Source organism: Cervus elaphus, chromosome 11, assembly GCF_910594005.1.
Source record: "Cervus elaphus chromosome 11, mCerEla1.1, whole genome shotgun sequence".
NCBI lineage: Eukaryota > Metazoa > Chordata > Mammalia > Artiodactyla > Cervidae > Cervus > Cervus elaphus.
In genome coordinates, this window is record NC_057825.1 from 37,755,493 (window position 1) to 37,781,165 (window position 25,673).

General features: G+C 38.2%; 1 pseudogene; it reads left to right on the forward strand.

Moving 5' to 3' along the window:
* Positions 1-23,418, forward strand: part of LOC122703107 — a 79,502-nt pseudogene extending 56,084 nt beyond the window's left edge.
* Positions 23,419-25,673: the final 2,255 nt, after the last annotated feature.

A 25,673-nucleotide genomic window follows, 5' to 3' on the forward strand; every position in this document is an offset into this window, starting at 1 on the left:
GGAAAAGCTCTTTCCTTCATGTCCCCCATTGGCAGTAGTCCCAAGATGAACATTCTGTCCTTTACTTGATGTTAGCCATCAAACTTTCTAAAATGACAGCCATAACAGAGCATTTAAGAATAACTTGAGCATATTGGGAGCTTTAGCTTTTCTGATACTAATAAATGTGTCCCACAAATATTCTAGCACACGTAATGACAATTTGATGGTATGATGGGTAAATGATGAGATTCCTGACCTTTCATAAGCTGTGATATCGTATCATTATCTGAATTCACAACAGTCTCCCTACCTCCTCAAGTATAGCATGTTGTATATTAATCTTTAAATTTTTGATTAATTTGGTCTTGAGAATTTTTCATGTTAAAGTATTTTAGTAAAACACTGTAGATAGTTCCGATGTTACAAAATTACAATCAAGGGGAACTGCAAATATGGAAGAACTCAGTACATTTGGGAGCTTTTTTTCTTTAATTTTATTTAGTTGATTTTTATTATTAAAAAAAAAACCCTATTAATATAACCAAGTCCTGTTATTCAGCAAGAACAATCTGGAACTTTTACCTGGAACTCTTTAAGTTACCCTTATACACAGTTCCAAAAAATGTAAACAGTGTTTATGAGTTTTAACTCAGGGGCCCTAAACTAAGAGACACGAAGCCTAGGTTTTCTGTTTTGTTCTACTACCAATCAGCTGTACAATCTTGAAAAATCCCTTGCCTTTTTTATTCACATCTTAATATTGTTGTAAGTCCCTTCCAGATCTAAGAGCAGAGAGCAGTAAAATGTTGGCTGTCTCCTCCCACTCTCTGCAGTTGAAGTCAGTGTGTGGGTATGTAGTGGGGGAAATGGAAGAAAACTTTTAAGTTGGGAGTTTTGGTAGGAGTGGAGAAGGAGGAAGATAACCCATATCATTCCTCTAGGTTTTTCACAAGAGGTAATTTCAAAACAAAATCAAGTCAACCTATCAAAACAAGATAATGACAAGGGAGAAAGTAAAAGTTTTTGGCCAAAGCCATCTCTTGATCACTTTTTCCTGTCCCCACAAAGCTATCTGAACTGAGATCTTGTTAGTGAACCTCCATTTCCAGTAAATATCACTCACTTAGAACAAAAACGGGAAGCTCCCACATGTAGCCACTGGAAACAGTCCCAGATGCAGGAAGAGGTTTGTATGACATCATCTAGAAAGTTATGTATTGGGAAGGTCTGCAGATTAGAAGAATAGTTCACTTAAGAGTTCTTTTCACTAGGAATTATCCAGTATTTAGAAGTCCCAAGGTTCTTGGAAAATATATTCACTGATAAGCGTGTATATTTAGCCCATATGTTGAAATATATATACTTATATGTATACTTTTCTGGAAATTGTGCAAATGTTAAATGCTGTTCATGTGTGTAAACATTTGATTAAAGAGTAGGAAAAAATAGACAAATATTATTGTTCTTTTATATGTAAAAAAGTTTTGCTCATGCTTTTAAAAATGTCAGTTGTTTTAGTAAAAATGATATGTGCTCATTGCAAAATATTGAAACTGGTCAGAAAAACACAAAGAAAATGATAAAAATCCACTGAAGTTTCATGAGCGAGAAATAAACATTGACACAATTTTGGCGGTCACTTCAGACATTTTTCTGTGCATATATATGTTTAATTTTACAGGAGTGGCGCGTTTTGTGCTTGCTGCATTGTGTTCTTCCTTCCTGCTCAATAATGTCGCTAACATCCTCATATGTCACCAAATATAGGTATATGGTGTGACTTTTAAGGACTCCATAGTTCTTCATTTCATTTTGTTTGTTACATATAGTTAGTCGATTCCATATGGATGAAAATATAGGTTGTTAAGAAAGAGCTTTTTTAAGCTTCAAAAGAACAGTTATGTAAAGAATGTAAAGTTATGTTAAGTAACATATTTGCACAAGAATCTGGTTTGGTTGTTCCTCCAGCAAAAGCCTGAAATATAAATGCAGTGAGTGTTATAGACTTATAAAATGTATCTTATTTATTACTGAGCTGTTAATACAATTAAGTGTTTTAAAGCAAAAAGGAATCACCAAGTACAACTCCAGTAGATTTAACAACGTAGAAATGTAAAATCTCATGAAGAAAATTAAAAAATAAAATATAGCTCAATATCCCTAATTATTAAATATATGAAATTAAAATAATAGGCCACTTGTTTTCACCAAAATATAAAAGATTTTAACGTTGAGTTAATACATACTAAGTAATGAGTTTGTCTGTTTAGTCACTAAGTCATGTCTAACTCTTTTGCAACGCCATGGACTGTCACCTACAAGGCTTATTTGTCCATGGGATTTCCCAGGAGTGGGTTACCATTTCCTTCTCCAGGGGATCTGTGGTGCAGTTGGTAAAGAATCTGCCTGTCAATGCAGAGACACAAGAGACCTGGGTTCGATCCCTGGATTGGGAAGATCCCTTGGAGGAGGAAATGGTAACCCACTCCAGTATTCTTGCTTGGAAAATTTCATGGACCGAGGAGCCTGGGGAGGCTACGGCCCATGGGGTCACAAAGAGTCAGACACCACTGAACATACACAGGGATCGAACTCACATACCTGCATTGGCAGGTGGATTCTTTATCACTGAGCCACCAGGGAGACCTTCAGTTCAGTTCAGTCGCTCAGCCGTAACCGACTCTTTGCGACCCCACGGACTGCAGCACGCCAGGCCTCCCTGTCCATCACCAGCTCCTGGAGTTTACTCAAACTTGTGTCCACTGAGTCAGTGATGCCATCCAACCATCTCATCCTCTGTTGTCACCTTCTCCTCCCGCCTTCAATCTTTCCTAGCACAGGGTCTTTTCAAATGAGTCAGCTCTTCGCATGAGGTGGCTAAAGTATTGGAGTTTCAGCTTCAGCATCAGTCCTTCCAATGAATATTCAGGACTGATTTCCTTTAGGATGGACTTGTTGAATCTCTTTGCTGTCCAAGTGACTCTCAAGCATCTTCTCCAACACCACAGTTCAAAAGCATCAATTCTTCGGCACTCAACTTTCTTTATAGTCCAGCTCTCACGTTCATACATGACTACTGGAAAAACCACAACTTTGACTAGATAGACCTTTGTTGGCAAAGTAATGTCTCTGCTTTTTAATATGCTATCTATGTTGGTCATAACTTTTCTTCCAAGGAGCAAGCATCTTTAAATTTCTTGACTGCAGTCACCATCTGCAGTGATTTTGGAGCCCAAAAAAATAAAATCTGTCACTGTTTCCACCATTTCCCTGTCTACTTGCATGAAGTGATGGGACCAGATGCCATGATCTTAGTTTTCTGAATGTTGGGTTTTAAGCCAACCTTTTCACTCTCCTCTTTCACTTTCATCAAGAGTCTCTTTAGTTCTTCACTTTCTGCCATAAGGGTGGTGTCATCTGCATATTTGAGGTTATTGATATTTCTCCCGGCAATCTTGATTCCAACTTGTGGTTCACCCAGCTCACCATTTCTCATGATGTACTCTGCATATAAGTTAAATAAGCAGGGTGACAATATACAGCCTTAACATACTCCTTTCCCTATTTGGAACCAGTGTGTTGTTCCACGTCCAGTTCTAACTGTTGCTTCTTGACCTGCATACAGATTTCTCAAGAGGCAGGTCAAGTGGTCTGGTATTCCTATCTCTTTCAGAATTTTCCACAGTTTGTTGTGATCCACGCAGTCAAAGGGTTTGGCACAGTCAAAGCAGAAGTAGATGTTTTTCTGGAACGCTCTTCCTTTTTCGATGGTCCAGTGGATGTTGGCAATTCTATTTCTGGTTTCTCTGCCTTTTCTAAATCCAGCTTGAACATCTGGAATTTCATGGTTCATGTACTGTTGAAGTCTGGCTTGGAGAATTTTGAGCATTGTTTTGCTAGCTTGTGAGATAAGTGCAATTGTGTGGTAGTTTGAGCATTCTTTGGCATTGCCTTTCTTTGGGATTGGAATGATAACTGACCTTTTCCAGTCCTGTGGCTACTACTGAGTTTTCCAAATTTGCTGGCATATTGAGTGCAATCTTTTAGGATTTGAAATAGCTCAACTGGAATTCCATCACCTCCACTAGCTTTGTTCAGAGTGATGCTTCCTAAGGCCCACTTAATTTGCATTCCAGGATGTCTGGCTCTAGGTGAGTGATCACACCACCGTGATTATCTGGGTCGTGAAGTTCTTTTTTGTATAGTTCTTCTGTGTATTCTTGCCACCTCTTCTTAATATCTTATGCTTCTGTTAGGTCCGTACCATTTCTGTTCTTTATTGTGCCCATTTTTACATGAAAAGTTCCATTGGTATCTCTAATTTTCTTCAAGAGATCTCTAGTCTTTCCCATTCTCTTGTTTTCCTCTATTTTTTTGCACTGATCACTGAGGAAGGCGTTCTTATATTTTCTTGCTATTCTTTGGAACTTTGCATTCAAATGGGTATATCTTCCTTTTTCTCCTTTGCCTTTCTTACAAACTTACACAGGACTTACCCAGGACTGGGGAAACAGACTCTTGGAGGGCACCAACAAACCTTGAGCCCACCAGGACCCAGGAGAAAGGAGCAGTGACCCCACAAGAGACTAACACAGACCTGTCCGTGAGTGTCCAGGGAGACCTTAGTATCCAGTAAAAAATAGAGGTTAATGAATATTAGGCCTTATTTGTACTTCAGTGGTGAAAAAATATTTCTTTTGAAAGCATAAATTCATAATAACTTTTCAAAAAGCAATGCAGTAACAAAAACCAAGAATCTTAAAATTATTTATAATCTTTACCTAGTAAATCTACTTATGGAACTTTCTCTTAAATAATAACTTAAAGGCAGATGAAACCTTTATATGTGAGGAAGGTTACTACATTACTGATAACAAAAATGGAAATGGCTTAAATGTCCAACAGTAAAAGAATATTTAAGCAAATTATGATGCAACCATAAGTCAGAATATCCTAAAGACATGTAAAATTATATTTATAAAGAATCTTTAATAACTAAGGACATATATTGTAATATTAAATGAAAAAAGATTGAAGGATTTTATGTATAGCAATTTCAACTATGTGTTTAAGAAATAGCCTAGAAAAAAGTCACCAAAATATTAACAAGTGTTTATTAGGGGTGCGGATATAGATGATTTTTAATCTTTATATACTTTATTTTCCAAATTTTCTACAAAGACCATATATACTTTTATAACCAGAGAAACAATTTTCTTTAAAAAATTGAAGCTAATTGATGCTTTCTAACTGTGGTACTGGGACTCTTGAGAGTCCCTTGGACAGCAAGGAGATCAAACCAATCTTAAAGAAAATCAACCCTGAATATTCATTGGAAGGACTGATTCTGAAGCTGAAACTCCAGTACTTTGGCCATCTAATGTGAAGAGCTGACTCACTGGAAAAGACCTGATGCTGGGAAAAATTGAGGGCAGGAGAAGAAGGGGGTGACAGAGGATGAGATGGTTGGATGGCATCACTGACTCAATCAACATGAGTTTGAGCAAACTCCAGAAGATAGTGAAGGACAGGGAAGCCTGGTGTGCTGTGATCCCTGGGGTCACAAAGAATATGATAGGACTGAGCAACTGAACAATGATACATATTTAATAAATTTTAAAACAACTTAAAATCCTATGTGACACTTAAAACATAACATTTAAAAATCCAAGTCCATAGGAGAATTGAAAACCTTAATCCTTTTTTCCTGTTTAGTAAAAGTTACCTGGGTTTTACATGTCTCTGTCATTTCTAAGTTTGACACTTTGCTACAGACTGGATGTTTGTGTCCTTCCTAAATTCATATGTTGAAATCCTAACATCCAATGTGCTGGTATCTGGAAGTGAGGGCTTTATGAGGTCATGATAGTGGAGCCCTGATGAATGGGATTAGCGCCCTTATAAAAGAGAATGCACAGAGCTCCCTACTCACTTGTGCCATTTGACGATACAAGAAAACTGACCAAAAACAGGGTCCTCACCCCACCACTCTGGTACCCTGATCTCTGACTTCCAGCCTCCAGGACTGTGAGAAATCAGTATCTGCTGTTTGTAAGTCACCCAGTCTCTGGTATTTTGTTATAACAGCTTGAATGGTCTAAGACAGACTTTAGATGAGTTAACTAATCACCAATTCTGGGTGTCCCACAGCTTAAAAGTCTTCTTCATTTCCCATGAATCTACAAATCACACCTGTTAAGTTTCATTTTAATTTCCTTTTAAGGAAAACTTTCTTTATTCATTTGTTTCAGTTCAGTTCAGTTCAGTCGCTCAGGTGTGTCCAACTCTTTGTGACCCCACGAACTGCAGCACGCCAGGCCTACCTGTCCAACTCCCAGAGTCCACCCAAACCCATGTCCATTGTGTCGGTGATGCCATCCAACCATCTCATCCTCTGTCGTCCCCTTCTTCTCCTGCCCTCAATCTTTCCCAGCATCAGAGTCTTTCCAAAGGAGTCAGCTCTCTGCATCAGATGGCCAAAGTATTGGAGTTTCAGCTTCAACATCAGTCCTTCTAATGAACACCCAGGACTGATCTCCTTTAGGATAGACTGGTTGGATCTCCTTGCTGTCCAAGGGACTCTCAAGAGTCTTCTCCAACACCACTGTTCAAAAGCATCAGTTCTTCTGCACTCAGCTTTCTTTATAGTCCAACTCTCACATCCATACATGACTAGTGGAAAAACCATAGCCTTGACTAGACAGACCTTTGTTGGCAAAGTAATGTCTCTGCTTTTCAATATGCTGTCTAGGTTGGTCATAACTTTCCTTCCAAGGAGCAAGCGTCTTTTAATTTCATGTCTGCAATCACCATCCGCGGTGATTTTGGAGCCCAGAAAAATAAAGTCAGCCACTGTTTTCACTGTTTCCCCATCTATTTGCCATGAAGTGATGGGACCAGATGCCATGATCTTAGTTTTCTGAATGTTGAGCTTTAAGCCAACTTTTTCACTCTCCTCTTTCACTTTCATCAAGAGGCTCTTTAGTTCTTCACTTTCTGCCATAAGGGTGGTGTCATCTGCATATCTGATGTTATTGATATTTCTCCCGGCAATCTTGATTCCAGCTAGTGCTTCCTCCAGCCCAGTGTTTCTCGTTTAGTTTATTTAACATTTAGTTTACTAATTAACTGTTTCATCTTTTAATGCATTTTTCATGGCAAAAATACACAAACAAAAGTTACCATTTTAGTAATTTTTAAGTTCAGTGGCTGTAAGTACATTCACATTTTTATACAACCATCACCACCATCCATCTCCAGACCTTTGTCTCTCCCCCAAGAGGAACTGCTGTTAAATAGTAACTCCCCAATCCCCCCTACTCCCAGCTCCTGGTAACCACCATTCTACTTTTTAACTTTGTGATTTGACTCAAATAGGTAACTTAACTTCATTTGGTTTTAAGCCCTAAGTAAATTTCTTCTCTATTTGGGTTGAGAGCTCTGCTGGTTTGAAAGAGCCAACTTTAGAAAATCCAAATGGGACTTCCTGCTGGTCCATTGTCTAAGAATCAAGCTGCCAGACTTCCCCACTGGTTCAGTGGTTAAGAACCCTCCTGCCAGTGCGGGGGACATGGATTCCATTCCTGGTTGGGGAAGATTCCACACACTTGGGGGCAACTGAGCTTGAGAACCACAACTACTGAACTCTGCTCAAGGGCCTGTGCTCTGCAACCGGAGAAGCCGCCACTATGAGAAGCCCGAGAACTGCAACTAGAGAGTAGCCCCCACTCACCACAACTAGAGAAAGCCCACTTGCAGCAATGAAGACCCAGCACAGTCAAAACTAAATAGATTAAACAAAGAAGAAAAAAAAAATCCACCTGCCAATGCAGGGGACACGGGTTTGGTCTGGGAAGATCCCATATGACCCCAATCTCTAGAGCCCACATGTCTCAACTGCTGAAGCCCCATGCCAACATCTAAGAGTAGCACCTGCTCCCTGCAACTAGAGAAAGCCCATGCACAGCAATGAAGACCCAGTGCAGTCAAAAATAAAGAAGGAAAGAAAGAAAGTTTTTTAAAAGTTCAAATGTTTCTTACATGGAGGTGACATTTATTTACACCCCCTAGAAGAGGAAATGGCAACCCACTCTAATATTCTTGCTTGGACAATTCAATGAACAGAGGATCCTGGTGGGCTACAGTCCATGGGGTTGCAAAGAGTAGGACAAAACTGAGAGTGTACACACAACATTCACATACAATAAAATGCATAGAGATACTTTAAAATATACAAAACTTTACCTGTCTATTTTATGTGAATGTGTATATGTGATAATATATTATCAGCATGATTATAAAGTCATGAGACTCATGTGCCATTTTATTTTGAAGTCATGTTATACCCTAAATGAAATAGCAGAATACAAATCTATATGCTGTGATTCACTATGTAAAAAGAATGCTTTTGTATAGAATAAGACTGGAAAGTAAGAATGTAGGAAAAGAAAAATGGCTTACTTTTAGAGTGGTGTAATTTTTGCAATGTGGTCTTTTGAAAAAAATTATCAATAATGTTATCAAGTTGGAGAACACATAGTTTTTGTTTGTAAGAGGATAGCAGAAAATAGATATTAAATTCACAGATTAATAAAATAGAGGAAAAAGGGCTAATATTATTTTATATCTCAATGTTTCTAGAAAATCATTCCCATAAAAATTTTTCCCAAGTCCAACCAATTTAAATGTAGAAAGCATATTTTTTCCTCTCTGAAAAAACTCACAGAAATAATTGAGTACACCCAACAAAAAAGGCTGACCCACAAAATGTACATTATACTTCTACGCATCAGGTACATTTTCCTTCATTATTTTGCCCAGGAACAAAAACAAATGGAAATAGATTGCTCTTATCAATTCATAATCCTCCATTTCTATCACAGTTGGTTCCCATTGATTTCACATCAGAATAAAAATAGAAAAGACTGAGATGGTGCTTTTTGCCAGTTTCTCAGATGACTTTCTAAAGAAAAGTTGTATATGGGTGGATGGTATAAGAACTTGAGATGTTGAAAAGGCAGGAAAAGACTGCAGAATCTGTTTCTCATTGGCACAGAGCCCAGATTATCCTGCTTATCTGAAATTAAGCCCAAATCCTAAAATTTTTGAATACCTGCTGTCAGCTTCCTGCAAATGGGCCAGACTTCCCAGAGAATGTTAGCTAGAGTGCTGACCAAACTAGGGAACACAACAGATGCTGGCACATACCACATCACCATGTAACTGTTTTCATGTCCTACCAGCAGCTCATTGATGTGCTGACAATTTCTCAGGTTGATTCAACAAACACATCTTGGATGCCTTCTTTGTGCCAGGCTCAGTATGAGAATCATAGTAGAAAGTTGGCTAGGGGAGTGTGTGAAGGGATGGATCCAGGGTCCCCTCCTCTGGTCCCAAAGCCCTACCAGCTAACCTTAGGGATGACACAGAGCAAGGAACATCGGCGTGGGCCAGGTTCAGTGCAGTCTCCTGTTTCCATGAGTGCTTTAGTCTTCAGGGAGGAAGAACCACAGCAGAAGCCTTGCCGCCCACAGTCATGATTGAGGCTAGGCCAGCTGAGCAAAGAAGGAAAATGTAGAGAAGTCAGCTCCCATCAGGAAGGCAGGGATCAGGGCGTTTCTCCTATGCACATTTTTTTTTGTCTCTGAAAAGATTTATTATGTATGCCAACTGATCGTATAGAAAAAAGAAAATAATATACTGAGTACCATATATTTACCACCAGCTTCATCTCACGTTCCCACCAGCAGCTTCATCCCACATTCCCATAATGTTTCAGTCTTTTTTTTAATGTTTCAGATTTTTTTAAAAATAAATAAAGTAATAACATGGTTGGAACATGAATTTCTTCCCCAATCCATTTCCTTCCCTCAAAGTGAAAGTGTAAGTGTTAGTTGCTCAGTTGTGTCCGATTCATTGTGCCGACTCTCTGCGACTCCATGGACTGAAACCTGCCAGGCTCCTCTGTCCAAGGGATTTTCCAGGCAAGAATCCTGGAGAGGGTATCCATTTCCTTTGCCAGGGGATCTTCCCAACCTAAGGATCGAATGTGGGTCTCGTGCATTGCAGGCAGATTCTTTACTGTCTGACCCACCAGAGAAGCTCTCTGTCCTTTAGGGTAACTATTATTTTGAAAGTGGTGTTGTCATTCACTGGCATGCTTTTATACTATTTCTATACATGTAGATTATCACAAAAACATTGTTTGATTTTGCAGTTTTTGAAATGTGTATATTTATATAAATGAAATTAAACTGTTCTTTATTTCTTAGAGAATTTTTTTCACTCAGTAATATGTTTTACAGTCAACTATTTTGATCCATGTAACTGCAGTTCATGAATATTCCACAATTTATCTCCAATCTGTAAGTTTCCAATTACTTTGTTCATAATGTGATTTTTAAAATCTATTTATTTTTAATTGAAGGATAATTGTTTTATAGTATTGTGTTGGTTTCTGCAAAACATTTTATTTGCTATTAAAAACAATGCTTTAAGATCATGTTCCACTTGTTTCTGGTCACAAGTGCAAAATTTTCTCTAGGATGTATACCCATAAGAATGAATCACTGAGTGGTTATTTTTGTGCATCTTTAACAGAAAATACCAAACTGTTCTCCAAACTTGCACAATGTACAGTCTCAAAAACAGTGAATGAAAGTTCTAACTGCTCCACATTTTCATCAACACTTGACAGTTTCTGACATTTTAACTTTGTACCAATCTGACGGCTGTGATAAAAATATCTTACTATGGTTTCATACTGCATGTCCCTGATTATAAATGAGATCAATCGCCTTTTTGTGGACTGATTGAAATTCATATTTTTTGTCCTGTTAAATGTCATGTCATGTCTTTTTCTGCATTTTTCTATTGTGTTGTATTTCTCTAGTTGATTCATAGGAGTTCTTTACATGTTCTGGATCCTAAACTTGTGTTACTTGAGTTGCAGATATTTTAATTGAGTTTATTGCTTCTCTTTTTACTCTCTTTTTGGTATTTTTTTATAAACAAAAGTCATCGATATTAATGTCATCAAGCTTATCAATCTTGTTTCCTAAAGGTTTATTTTTTGTGTGTTTCATTTAAAGAATCTTTCCCACCTCAAAGTCATAAAGCTCTTCTACTCATTTTTTCCTAAATATTTTATACATTTGCCCTTCACACTTAATTCTGAATTGAATTTTTATGATTGGTGTAAGGTAAAGGTCCACTCCACTTTTATTTTTTTCCGCAAAAATAACCAGATTTCCCAAGATGAAATACTCTTTCCTCACAGGTCAGTAATGTATCAAGTTTCCTTTTATCCTTTGGTCAGTTGGACTATTCTTCCAATGGTCTATTTGTCTATTATTGCCCACAATACTTTGTCTTAATTATCACAGCTTTATAATTAGGGCAGCAGATCTTCAGGTTTATTGTGGTCCAACTGCAATCCATTTTGGCATTTGTCTCAAATTTGTCACTTTTTAAAACCACATGCTATTATTAATAATTACATTACAATATGCTAGAATGAGTTCAGTAAACTCATGAGTTTGTACTTTGGGGCTTCCCTGGTAGTTCAGTGGTAAAGAATCCTACTGCCAATGCAGGAGACATGGGTTCAATCCCTGGGTTGGGAAGATCCCTGGAGAAAGAAATGGCAACCCACTCCAGTATTCTTGCCTGGGAAATCCCGTGGACAGAGGAGCCTGTGGGCTTCAGTCAATGGGGCTGCAAAAGAGTCAGACACGACTTAGCGATTAAACCACCACCACCAAACTTTGCACTTTAGTTTCTGCCATCTCTAGTGTGTGTGATGCATCAGCAGCAAAAAGAATTCTCACTGCAACTCATGGTTAAAATTGAAATACAACCAGCAATAATTTGGTTAGCTCTTTTCCCAATCCTTTCCGGAGGCAAGGTAGCTGTGAATTTTCTTTCAAGAACAACATGCTGGGTACTTGCTGATAAAATCAGGCCAGGACAGTGAACTCTGTGTGACCTTGTGGGGCGGTGGGGGAAGTGTTAGATGTGCCAGTCCCTGAGGACTATTTGGCATACCACACAACAGTGCCAGGCCTGCTAGGCCACCAGTCAGTAGGAAACCTGGGAAATTCCAGGTTAGATTATGTGAATTATGTGCAGGAAATAGAGACTGAACAGTACTGCAATAGAGTGTATTGAAAGTAGATTGGACACGCTTGTCACAGAGGTTTTGCCATTCATTGCACGGTGATAATATACCGTTGTTTATTTATGCTATTGTTTGGTAACACTTTTAACACTGCACAATAAGATCTTTAACAAAAATAAGCTCAAAGGAAAAAAAAAGTGCGTGTTTAATAAAAATTCAATACTTTTAATTTCTCAAGAAAATGTAGGATAAACATATAACTTCATAAAATGTAAAGCATAAAATTTAGCATCCCACAAGGCATGTAGTAATATCAGTGACCACATGAAAACCAGCAGATTCAATTGCTAAAGAGGCATCTCATTCAAAAGATAAAAGTTGCATATAGTATAAAAGTCTGTGCCTGAAGACAATGATTTTCCATGAGCAGATGAATTTTACATATCATTCTGTGAAACATGACTTTTCATTGAGACCTAATAGCCGTTCTAAATTAATTTTTATATTACAGAATTTAAAAATAATTCCATAACCAATCTAGACATGAGCATACATACATATACCCAGGTAGAGAGAGGCAAAAATTGTGAAGACTATTCATTGAGTGATTGTCTCTGTGAGGGTCATTATCATATTTCTTTACATTCATTTTGCTTGTCTATTCTGATTTGTTTCTTATATGTTTCTTAAATAACAATAGAAGAAATTTTACTTTAAGAGAGGGAATGACAATTGAAGATGAAATGAACTATACGGAGTTTATTAAACAGATAAACATCCCTGGGTTGGCAAGATACCCTGGAGAAGGAAATGGCTACCCACTCCAATATTCTTGCCTGGAGAATCCCATGGACTGATGAGCCTGGTGGGCTACAGTCCATGGGGTTGCGGAGTGAGACACGACTTGTGGTTCTGTCGCTCAGTCATGTCTGACTCTCTGCAACTCCAAGGGTTGCAGAATGCCAGGCCTCCCTGTCCTTCATCATCTCCTGGAGCTTGCTCAAACTCATGTCCATTGAGTCGGTGATGCCATCCAACCATCTCATCCTCTGGGGTCCCCTTCTCCTCCTGCCTTCTGTCCTTCCCGGCATCGGGGTCTTTTCCGGTGAGTCGGCTCTTCGCATCAGGTGGCCAAAGGCATGACTAAACAACAACAAAACAATAATAAACACAGTTGTGTGTTCTGTTAATGCCCTCCAGTAAGAACTGTCTTCACAGCCTTTGCCATGTAACTCTGTATTCCCCTCCTCCTCTGACTATGGGTTTGGCCACATAGCTTACCTATGCCAGTGCAATGTTAACAGATGCCAACAAGCAGGGGTTTAAAAACATTTCTTTCATATCTAATTATTTTAGGCATACTCATTTTATATTCTTTTCTAGATTATCAGTCTAATATTTCACAAATTTAGGGCTCTAATTCTGCTTTATGTCTCCTGAGTGAACTCCTGTTTGATTTCTTTTTTGTGTGTTTTATCCTCTTATATTATAAAAACTCTATTTTGCCTGGATTGGCTTTATTCCATGAGAACCTCATGTGCCCTTAGGTGAAGTATCATCCCTTCAGGATGTTACATTTGCTCCTGTAAGTGCCTTGGGGTTTTCCATTGGCCCAGGGTCAAATTTTATGTTAATTTCTTAACTTAGGGATTGCTGGACTTCCAAGGTAGTGTTAAGTCAAAGTCAAAACTGCAGTGAGAAGCAGGCCTGAGTTTTCAGAGTTTCAGTTAAAACATTTTTCCTTAACCAGTGTATGGGCAAAGGAATATGGACTTCCTTGTTACCTCTCTGTGCTGGTGAGCAGATTTCCCTCTACTATCCTTTCGTTGAGGGTGCTACCCTTTGGTAGTTTCAGCCTCTCAGAGAGATTTCTGTTCTGGTTTCCTTTCCTGGTCCAGGACATGTCCTCTATTCTGGTCCTGAACCCTGTCCTCTATTTTTGCATATGCCTTAAAATCCAAGTCCCTTAACTTAGGTAGTTCCCTCTAACTCGCCCACTACTCATTTGCAATAGTCGCTGGAATCTTTTTCCTCAAATTTCAACACCTGCTTCCTTTCTTATTATCTGCACACTTCTTTCTTTCAAGCTCACCTATATTTTTAAAGACTTTTTCCTATATTTTATCCAGCATTTCTAAGTATTTGTAATGGGAATTGTTCCACTATAAATACTATTGCTTTTTAACCTAGTACTTTTTTAACTTTTGAAAAATGTCTTAGTAGCATAAGTAACTGCAGGAAAGTTAGGGACCAGAGGGATAGGGGAAAATGTGTGATGTTCACTATGCAGAGACTTCCTCAGTGATTCAGTAGTCAAGAATTTGCCTGCAAGGTGTGGAGAAAAGGGAACCCTCTTGCACTGCTGGTGGGAATGGAAGTTGATACAGACACTATGGAGAACAGTAGGGACATTTCTTTAAAAAACAAGGAATAAAACTACCATATGACCCAGAAACCTCACTACTGGGCATATACCCTGAGAAAACCATAATTCAAAAAGACACATGTACCCCAATGTTCACTGCAGCACTCTTTGCAATAGCCAGGACATGGAAGCAACTTAAATGTACTCTGACAGATGAATGGATAAAGAAGTTGTGGTACATATATACAATGGAATATAACTCAGGAACAAGCTTGAGTCAGTTGAACTGAAGTGGATGAACCTAGAGCCTGTATACTGAGTGAAGTAAGTCAGAAAGAGAAAAACAAATATCATATGTTAATGCATATATATGGAAATTAGCTGGTGGAGGAAAATGGCAATCCACTCCAGTATTCTTGCCTGGAAAATTCCATGGACAAAGGAGCCTAGAGGGCTACAGTTCATGGGGTTGCAAAGAGTTGGACTACTGAGCAACTGAGCACACATGCATGCGTGGAATATAGAAAAATGGTACTGAGGAACCTATTTGCAGGGCAGGAATAGAGGCGTAGATGTACAGAACAGTCCTGTGGACACAGCAGGGGAAGGAGAGGGTGGGACAAATTGAGAGAGTAGCACTGAAACATATACATTACCATATGTAAAACAGATAGCTAGTGGGAAGTTGCTATACAACATAGGGAGCTCAACCTGGTGCTCTGTGATAACCTAGAGGGGTAGGATGGGGGGGGATGGGAGGTAGGTTCAAGAGGGAGGGGATACATGTATTCTAATGGCTGATTCACACTGGTGTATGGCAGAAACCAACACAACATTGTAAAGCAATTAACATCCAACTAAAAATAAATTTAAAAAAAGAAAAAGAAGTGAACTGATAATTGCTCAGTTATGTCCAATTCTTTGTGATCCCATGGACTGTAGACTGTCAGACTCCTCTGTCCATGGGATTGGGGTGTGGGATTGATCCCTGGCCAGGAAATTAAGATCCCACATGCCCCGGAGCAACTGAGCCTGCACTCCACAATTTCTGGAGCCCATGTGCCACAGCTAGAGTCCATGTGCCACAACAAAAAATCCTGCATGATGCAGCAAAGATCCTGTGTGCTGCAATTAGGACTGCATGCAGCCAAATAAATAAATGTTAGCAACAACAACAACAAAAGAATCTTCAGTGTAGTAATCTTCACTGTAGTAATTCAACAGGAGAAGACATAAATTGTAAGCCAAAGGGAATGTGGACATACAATTTTAGGAAAATTAATTCAAGACTTTTTCCTCCTTCATACGAGTTGTGTCCTAAAATTGACCTGCCTATGGTAAAGGTATGTGCTGACTCTCTACCTGCCCTTTCACAATAGACTTTCTCCCACTTTACAAATGGAAGGCATAGGTGTCATCATTTACCTCACTGTGTGAAATCCTCCAGAGAGCCAAACAAAAGGACTATGGGAAACAACTGATTTGGGAAACATCTTATTAGTTTTTTTAATTTATCTATTTTTTTAATTGAAGAATAACTGCTTTACAGACTTTTGTTGGTAGTCACCAAATGCATGCTCTAAGGCTTTGTATGTTATAGTTATTTCTGTTGAAGGTAAAGCTCAGGGTTAGAAATGGAATATTTTGTTCCCATTGGGATATATCTAACGCAGTGTGAATGTAGAGGAGGAATGACAATTTTCATTTAATGACTTTGCCTCTTCTATTCCTCAACTATTGTCAAAGGATGCATCATTTTAAAAATATTTTTTAATTGGAGGGTAATTGCTTTACAATATTGAGTTGGTTCCTGCCATGCATCAACACGAATCAGCCACGGGTATACATATGTCCCCTTCCTCCTGAAGGCCCCTCCTATCCCCCTCTCCATCCCATCTCTCTAGGTTGTCACAGAGCACCAGGTTGAGCTCCCTGTGTCACACAGCAAATTCCCACTTGCTATCTATTTTACATATGTAATATATATGTTTCCATGCTATTCTCTCAATTCATCCCACCCTCTCCTTCCTCCACTGTGTCCTCAAGTCTGTTCTCTATGTCTGTGTGTCCATTGCTGCCCCGCAAATAAGATCATCAGTACCACCTTTCTAGATTCCATATGCATGCATTAATATACAATATTTGTCTTTCTGTTTCTGACTTACTTCACTCTGTATAATAGGCTCTAGGTTCATCCACCTTATTAGGACTGACCCAAATGCATTCTTTTTTATAATTGAGTAACACAGTATCAGCAAGGAGATCCAACCAGTCCATCCTAAAGGAGATCAGTCCTGGGTGTTCATTAGATGGACTGATGCTGAAGCTGAAACTCCAATACTTTGGCCACCTGATGAGAAGAGCTGACTCATTGGAAAAGACCCTGATGCTGGGAGGGATTGGGGGCAGGAGGAGAAGGGGACGACAGAGGATGAGATGGCTGGATGGCATCACCGGCTCGATGGGCATGGGTTTGGGTAAACTCCAGCAGTTGGTGATGGACAGGGAGGCCTGGCATGCTGAGGTTCATGGGGTCGCAAAGAGTCGGACAGGACTGAGCTACTGAACTGAACTGAACTGAACATAGGTTACATCATTTTTTAAGAGGAATCCCATGAGGGGAAAGCAAAGAAAGCATTGGTGAAAAATATTGAAGTCTATAAGCAGCTTTTTAAAATACAAGCACTTCCTTTAGGAAACTCTTAATAGTCATCCTTAGAATATCTTAGCTGGAAAGGAAAGTATGTTCAAACTGAATAAGCAGTACAACTCCAACAGAATTTGTCTGTTTTCTGGGACTACGACATATGATTTTAGATGAAGATTTTAATTTGTTTAAAATTCAGTGTGAATCAATATGTTAAAATCTATCTTATAAAGCAGCTATAGTCAATCTTTCTCTTATTTCATCTAATTATTTAATATTTTCTAAAACTGAATAAAAGCAAAAACTAAGAGTAGATGTCAGCTGCCAGGCCAATTAGTTTTAGCAGTACCTTTCTTTTTTATTAGATACACAAGGAAAGTTTGACCATAATAACTAAAGCATTATCAGGGCTATTTCTGATTTATATACATGATTCTTAACATGAGAAGCCAAGCATTGATATCTGCCACACATATTTAGCAAAAAGCATGCAATGCTTTTTTTCATGCTCCTTGTTTAATAAATAATTTTCTTGTAACTTCAGCTACACATGCTAGCTCATTATTCCAAAATAAATAATAAAGAAATAGTATATTCTTTTCATCTTGTTTTATAAAATAAAAAGGGAAAAGGCCAACTATATTAGATCTATAGTATTTTAATCTCAATTGTTTTCAGTAATGTTGCCAGATACTATCTATAATTTACCTCCAAATGCTTTGTAATCTTTCTTGAAACATATAAACACACACTGTATATGTATTGTAAATAAAGTTAAGGGGGAGAAAAGAAGTCAGACTTTTCTCACAAAGTAAGTGTGATTTACGTGGTTGCTTTGACCAAGAGGAGTGAGTTTACTATTTAGTTTACAAGAAGTACTCAAGTTAAATGAATTTACAAATTAAACAAGTAAAATCTATCTCCATAGTTTTTGCAAAAGTATATTTTAAAAAAAAATTTAAAAAAAGTATATTTAAATCAGATTATGAAAATAGAATTTTATTAAGAAATATTGGAAAGAGTGCTTTGAAATTAACATTATTTCTATTTTTTCAACCTGTCTTGAAAATATTGGGTTAAACTAGGTGGCTGTAAGGGAAAGAATAGCAGTCGTGTGTTAAATATTTGTGTGTGTGTGTGTGTGCTCAGTCACTCAGTCTGTCGGACTCTTTGTGGCCCTGTGGACTGTAGCCCACCAGCCTCTTCTGCCCTTAAAAATTTCCAGGGAAAAATACCGAAGTGAGGTGTCATTTCCTGTGCTAGGGGATCCTTCCAACCCAGGATCAAACCTGTGACTCCTGCATCTTCAGGATCAGCAGGCATATTCTTTACGGCTAGCGCCACCTGGGAAGCCCCACTAAACCTTGCTAGAACCTTTTTTATGTATTTCCCAGTAACCAAGGATGTGAATGGCTCCAATGACTGCATAAAAATTTCTGCGAGCAGTAGTTTTCTTTTTTTTTTTGCTTTTGATAGATTTTTAAAAGATGAATCAAGTTAAAGTTGATATATCATTCAAAGTAATTTTTGAAACTAGATCCCATACCATTTTTGAAGGGGCTTATATTTCAGGCATCCACTCCAGTGTTCTTGCCTGGAGAATCCCAGGGACGGGGGAGCCTGGTGGGCTGCCGTCTATGGGGTCGCACAGAGTCGGACACGACTGAAGCAACTTAGCAGCAGGAGCAGCAGCATATTTCAGGCATGCAAGGAAATAAGTGGTCCTGCTGAAGGAAACTTCAAGTCCCATCTGGGTATGTACTGAACAAGTTTTCCCAGTGTTTACATCTATAAAAATAAAAACTAGACATAGAATTGATGGGATTAATGAACTAAAAATTTAAAAGCCCTATTCATCTTGTAAAGAAATGCATTTCCTGTAAATTGGTGCAACCACTAATTGGAACAGTATGGCGGTTCTTTAAAACACTAAAAATAGAGTTCCCATATGATCCAGCAATCACACTCCTGGGCATATACTCAGAAAAGATTAAACACTATAATTCAAAAAGATACATGTACCCTGATATTCATAGCAACACTATTTATAATAGCCAAGACTTGGAAGCAACCTAAGTGTCCATCTGTGGATGAATGGATAAAGAAGATGTGATACATATGTACATACACACACAAACAATGGAATATTGTTGTTGTTTAGTCGCTAAGTCATGTCTGACTCTTTGCGACCTGAGGGACTGTAGCCCACCAAGCTCCTCTGTCCATGGGGTTTCCTAGGCAGGAATACTAGAGGTGATTGCCACATCCTTCTCCAGGGGATCTTCCTGACCCAGTGACGGAACCCATGTCTCCTGCTTGGCAGGAGGATTATTTATCACTGATCCACCTGGGAAGCCCCAGTGGAATATTACTCAGCCATAAAAAAGAATGAAATCATGCCATTTACAGAAACATGGTTGTACCTAGAGATTATCATACCAAGTGAAGAAAGTCAGAGAAAGACAAGTATCATACAATATCACTTATATGTGGAATCTTAAAAAAAAAGTATACAAATGAACTTAATTACAAACTAGAAACATATTCAGACCTAGAAAACAATCTTAGGTTACTAAAGGAGAAAGGTGGGGGGAAAGGATAAATCAGAAGTTTGGGGTTAATAGATATAAACTGCTATATGTAAAATAAATAATAAAGAACAACTGTATAACACACACATGTATTATATATATATAAAATATATGGTGAATCACTTTGCTATTTACCTGAAACTAACACAACATTGTAAATCAATTATACATCAATTAAAAATGCATTCCCTGCCTTAAAGATCAATAAATTTAAAAAAAAGCATTCCCAATATATTTTTACTTTTTGTCAATTTATCCAATTTTGTGTTACATTTATATTGTTTTAATTAGTTGTATAAAGCTAATAATTGTCAACCAGAAGAAATTTTTTAAACACTTAGAAATTTATACTTATAAGACATTAAAAACTAAAAATTAATTAGCTTTTAGTGTGAAGAAATAAAATGATTCAATCGATGAAAAAAAAAAACAAGTATTTATTACTATAGGATAAACTTCTGTGGGGGAATTAGAAATAAGCATTCTAGAAGAAAAAAGAATAGTTGTGAAATTCTTAGTTGTTGGAGAAGAAGTTAGAGTATTTTTAAATGGATGATGGCGAGTATTTATATTCTATTAAATATATAGTAGTTTGTCTCCATTCTATACATTAAAAGGAGTGATGGAATAGTTTCACTTTTAAATGACAGTATTTATGAGATGGCATAAATTATATCTTTTGTAATTATTTGGACTTGTGATGAAAACTCTTATATGTCAGCTTTAAAATGTATGAAGGAATATAGGGTTTTTAAAAATGAACTTAGTGATTATGTTAGTGAAAACATTTGAAGACTACTATACTAATTCCCAAGAAATGCATGATATTTCACAGATGCTCCTAGCAGAGGGTTGGCTGAAAAACTGTTGATTTTTCCCATTGTCTAATCTCTGACTTCTTGTTAAATCTACCAGGACTATTTAGGAAATATTTGCCAAGAAGCACTTAAACTCTGAAGTTTCTAATGAATTGAAGCTATGGCTGCACTCAGTAGTTTATTTAATAATCATGACCATGAATCATATTTTATGACTCCTCATTGCAGTACAGCTGAAGACTGAAGCCTGCTCTCAGAAATACCCTCTTGGGGGAAGACAGTCACTGGAAGGAAGTCTGAGAATGGGGCAAGTAGACAAGACAGCATGTCCAATTATAAGCCAGTTTCCAAGAATGGTTTAGGAAGTGGTGGGAAAAACTGTAATTGCTGGGCTATCTTATCAGGGGCATGAGGCCTGGAATTTGAAAATTAAGGTATATTACACTCAGGAAGAGAGACGTTCAGGAGGTCATTTGAAAGGCGTACCACAGGGCTCTATCACAAGTGAAATCTATGGAGAAGGTGACCATATGTTTCTGTTTGCTTGACAGTCCAGGTAATATCTGTTGTCCTGGCATAATTATTAGTAGTCCCTTATGATGCTGTGATTTATAATAAGAAATATATACTTGGTCTGCATCCCTGCTTCTGGCATACAACTCCTAAAACCATTGGAATTTCCTAAAAGATAAGAGCAATAGAAGTGTCTTGATAATCACAATAAATCCCTTTCAACCATATCTGAGTTTATATTAATGAAGTGACTTTTGGAAAATTCCTAAGGATGAAGGCTGGTTGTCAGAGGAAACAATTGTGTGATTGGAGGATTGGAAATTTCAGTCACCCTGTCCCCTTCCCCACCCACTTCTTGGGAGGAGATCAGGGATGGAGGTTGCGAGTTGAATGATTGCCAATGGCCAATGATTCGATCAATCATGCCTATGTAATGAAGCCTCAATAAAAACTCAAAACTTGGGGTTCTAAATTAGTGAACACCCAGCTGTAAGACAATGATGTGAGAGTAGATGCTCTAAGAGAGGGCAAGGATGCTCTGAGCCCCTTCCCACATATTTTGCCCTATGTGTCTCTTTCATCTGACTGTTTCTGAGTTATATTCTTTTATAATAAACTTATAAGCTAATAAGCAAAATGTTTCTCTGAGTTCTATGATCTGCTCTAGCAAATTAATGGAACCCAAGGAGTGGGTCACTTAAACCTTTGATTCACAGTCAGTCAGTCAGAAGCACATGTGACAACCTGAACTTGTGATTGGCATCTGAAACAGGGGTTTCAGTCTTGTAGGACTGAGTCCTTAACCTGTGGGATCTGATGCTATCTCCAAGGAGACAGTGTCAGAGTAAAATTGAGTAAAATTGTAGGACACCTAACTAGTGTCAGTGAATAGATGGTGAGTGGAAAAACCCCACACACTAGAACTGGAGGTGCAGAATCATATCCCCCTTTTCATTTCCAAAGTGTTTCAAATATTCTGTAAATTATATGTAATTTATATAGTATAAATTTTTATTCTTAATATCTGTACTTATCTCACCATGGGCCAGTCAATGGACTGGTATTCATCTACAGAACACACACTCTAAGCATCATAATTCTAAAGATTCAGAATAAGACTTCTAGGAGGGCATCCTAACTGTGAGTGTTTGAGTGTTTGCTCAGGCAATCAGAGCTGAAGTTCTGAGACCAGAGTCCTAGAGTTAATGCCTGTGTGAATGAGATATAGCTTCCTGTTGTTCCCTAGACACAGATCACATACCTAAAGTAAACATCCAACTAAGAGGTTATGGACTGATGGCAAAAAGATCTCAAGGATACATCTCAACAACTGAGCCTGAATGCTGCAACTACTGAAGCCCACGTGCTTAGAGCCTAGAGCCTGTGCTTTGCAACAAGAGAAGTCACAGAAGCCTGTGCACCGAAACAAATAGTAGCTTCCACTATCTACAACTAGAGAAAAGCCCAAGCAGCAATGAAGACCCAGCAAAACCAAAACAAATAAACAAAACAAACCATGCCATGCTCTTTTCAGGCCAGGTGTTGGCCAGGCAAATGAGTGTTGGCCTCCTTAGAAAGGATTAGGCTATGTTCAGTTCTGAGCTTCCCTGGTGACTCAGAGGGTAAAGCGTATGCCTGCAATGTGGGAGACCTGGGTTCGATCCCTGGTTGGGGAAGATCCCCTGGAGAAGGAAATGGCAACACACTCTTGCCTGGAAAACCCCATGGACGGAGAAACCTGGTGGGCTACCATCCAAGGAGTCACAGAGTCAGACACAACTGAACGACTTCACTTTCACTTTCTTTCAGTTCTGAGCACTAAGACTGTGACGCCTGATGGCAAGAAGCAGGAGCTGGAATCTGGCACCTCCCAGGCTCTCCAGGAGTTTGAGATCAACTTGGAACTCAGAGCTCCACTAAGGAAGCTGAATACAACAGGAGCCAAGAAGATGAAGTTGGTGGTGGTCAGAAAGCTATTGCAATCTTTGTTCCCATTCCTCAACTGAAATCTTTTCAGAAAACCCAAGTCCAGTTAGTATGTGAACTGGAGAAAAAGTTCAGGGGGAAGCATGTTGTCTTTAGTATCCAGAGGAGAATTCTACCTAAGCCAACTCAAAAAAGCTGTACAAAAAAATAAACAAAAATATCTCAGGGGCTTCGCTTTGACAGCTGGGCACAATGGGATCCTGGATGACTTGGTTTTTCCCAAGTGAGATTGTGGGCAAGATAATCCAAGTCAAACTGGACAGCAGCCAGCTTCTAAAGGCTCATTTGGATGAAGCACAGCAGACAATGTGAAACACAAAGTTGAAACATTTTCTGGTGTCTATAAGAAGCTCATGGGCAAGGATGTTAATTTTGAATGCCCAGACTTTCAGTTGTAAACAAAAATGACTAAATAAAATATTCACAATTTAAAAAAAAGAGTAAGTGACTCAATAAGGATGGGACAGGGACTCTCATACTGCTCCCCTTAACTACTTCAGGAACCTCAGTCAATTATGTACTTGTCAATTATAACAAGTACATCTTAGTTCAATTCTTTAATGTGTCCATTTCAGTGAATACAACAGGTTTTCAAAATGAAAACACCGAGTCCCAGTTTAAGAAGGCATCTGGCTAGGTGTCCATTAGCTTCTCCCAACAACCCATAAAATACCCTAAAGAAGTAATTTGATTCTCTCCCCCACACTGAGTGACCAGGTGACTGTCCCCTCCAGCTCTGGAAAAAGACTGGAGGTTTATGTCTGAAAAGGGTAAAACAGAGGGTATCTTCTCTGGAAAATACACAGCAAAGTGGAAACCCAAAGTACAGCCCTGAAGCTGAGAAGATTAGGGGACGGTTATTTGGTGCACACTGGCTCCTTTAGGTCTCTTCCCCAACTGGATCCTCCAACACAGGTGACCAGGTCTTCACCCACCAGGCAGGATATTAGAAGTGTCTTCTCTGAGAAAATCTGATCAGCCTAGTTTTAAAGAAATGGACTCTAGATATTTAATATTAGATAAAGAGATCAAGTCAATCAAATAAATAGTAAAAGACAACTTGAGGAAGCAGAATATATACGGAAAAGAAAACTTTTAAAAAATCATTACTATTTGAGGAGATATTATGTCTATGAAATAAGAACAGGATTATACTAAAATGTGTAAAGAACAAAAAAAGAGCTCTTAAAATTTAAAATATGATAAACAAATATTTAGTGAAATAATTGAAAGCAAGTGATGAGAAAATACTCCAGAAAGTAAACTCAACCCAAAAAGAGAAAGAGAGAAAAGAAAAAAAAAAAAAAAATTAACATAGAGAGATGGAAAATAGAAGAGCAAATTTAGGAGGAGAAAACAGAGTGATAAAATCACCAATGAAATAATTTAAGAAAAATTTCCAGAACTGAATGATGTATATTTTCAGAATATTACTAAGGTCAAATAGAATATCCTGTAAGGAAAGAGAGAGAGGCTGATTCACTTACAAAGAATCAGAAAGGTTTTATACTGCCCAAGTACAAACCTGGAAGCTAGAGGATAACAGAGCAATATCTTAAAATTTCTAGGAAAAAAAATGTCTATCTTAGAATTTCATAGTAGTCAAATAATCAGTCAAGTGTCAGAGTAGAATAAAAACAAGTCAGGCATAGTAATTTTCCAAAAATTTACCTGTGTGCATTGTTCTGGAGAAGGTACTGGAGGTACACTCCATCAAAATGAGAGGATAAACCAGGAAGAGGACATGGGATAGAGAAAAGAAAGGCTCAAATATAGGAGAAAGGCAGAGGGAATTCCTAAGATGATGGTGAAAGGAGATCATAGGATGGCACCTAAGCCAAATTGAAGTAAATCAGAAGGTTCCTAGAAAGAAGACAAAATTGATAGAAAACCTAATGTGAATAAACATCTTGACAGTTGGTTAAGAATTTGAATTAGTAAGAAGGAAAAGCTAAGGAAATGAAAAAAAGAATACAATTATTAATGCTAGGAAAACCAAAAGGTTATGTGAGAAAAGAAATAATCATATCATATAGCTCATCTGTGAATAGTGTTTGAAAGTGTTAGTTACTCTGTCCTGTCCAACTCTTCGCAACCCCATGGATTGTGGCCTGCCAGGCTCCTCTGTTCATGGGATTACCCAGGCAAGAATACTGGAGTGGGTTGCCATTTCCTTCTGCAGGGGACCTTCCTGACCCCAGGAACGAACCTGAGTCTCCTGCATTGTGGGCAGACTTTTCACCGTCTGAGCCACCAGGGAAGCACCCTGTGAATGGTGTTTACTTATTAATAATAACGTAAACACTATTAATCTAATCAAAATTATGATATAGTTATACTGGAAGATGGACGTGGGAAGGGTAATTAAACTTGGAGGATGCTGGAGGAAAAAAGAAAGCAAAGTTCTTTCTGTACCACAGTGGGAAATCAATAGATTAGGACAAAGAGTAAAAAGTCTAGAAGTAGCAATAAAGACATATTGTTTAAACACATGGAGCTAACAATCAAAATAATCAGCTAAGAGAAGTGAAAATAATTAATTCCTGGAAGGGAGAAATAGAGTAAGGTGGAGGAGACTGCTGTTTTTCACAACAAACTAGAGAGAACTTGATGACTCTTTAAATTATGCCAAATATAACTTTGACATAAATGA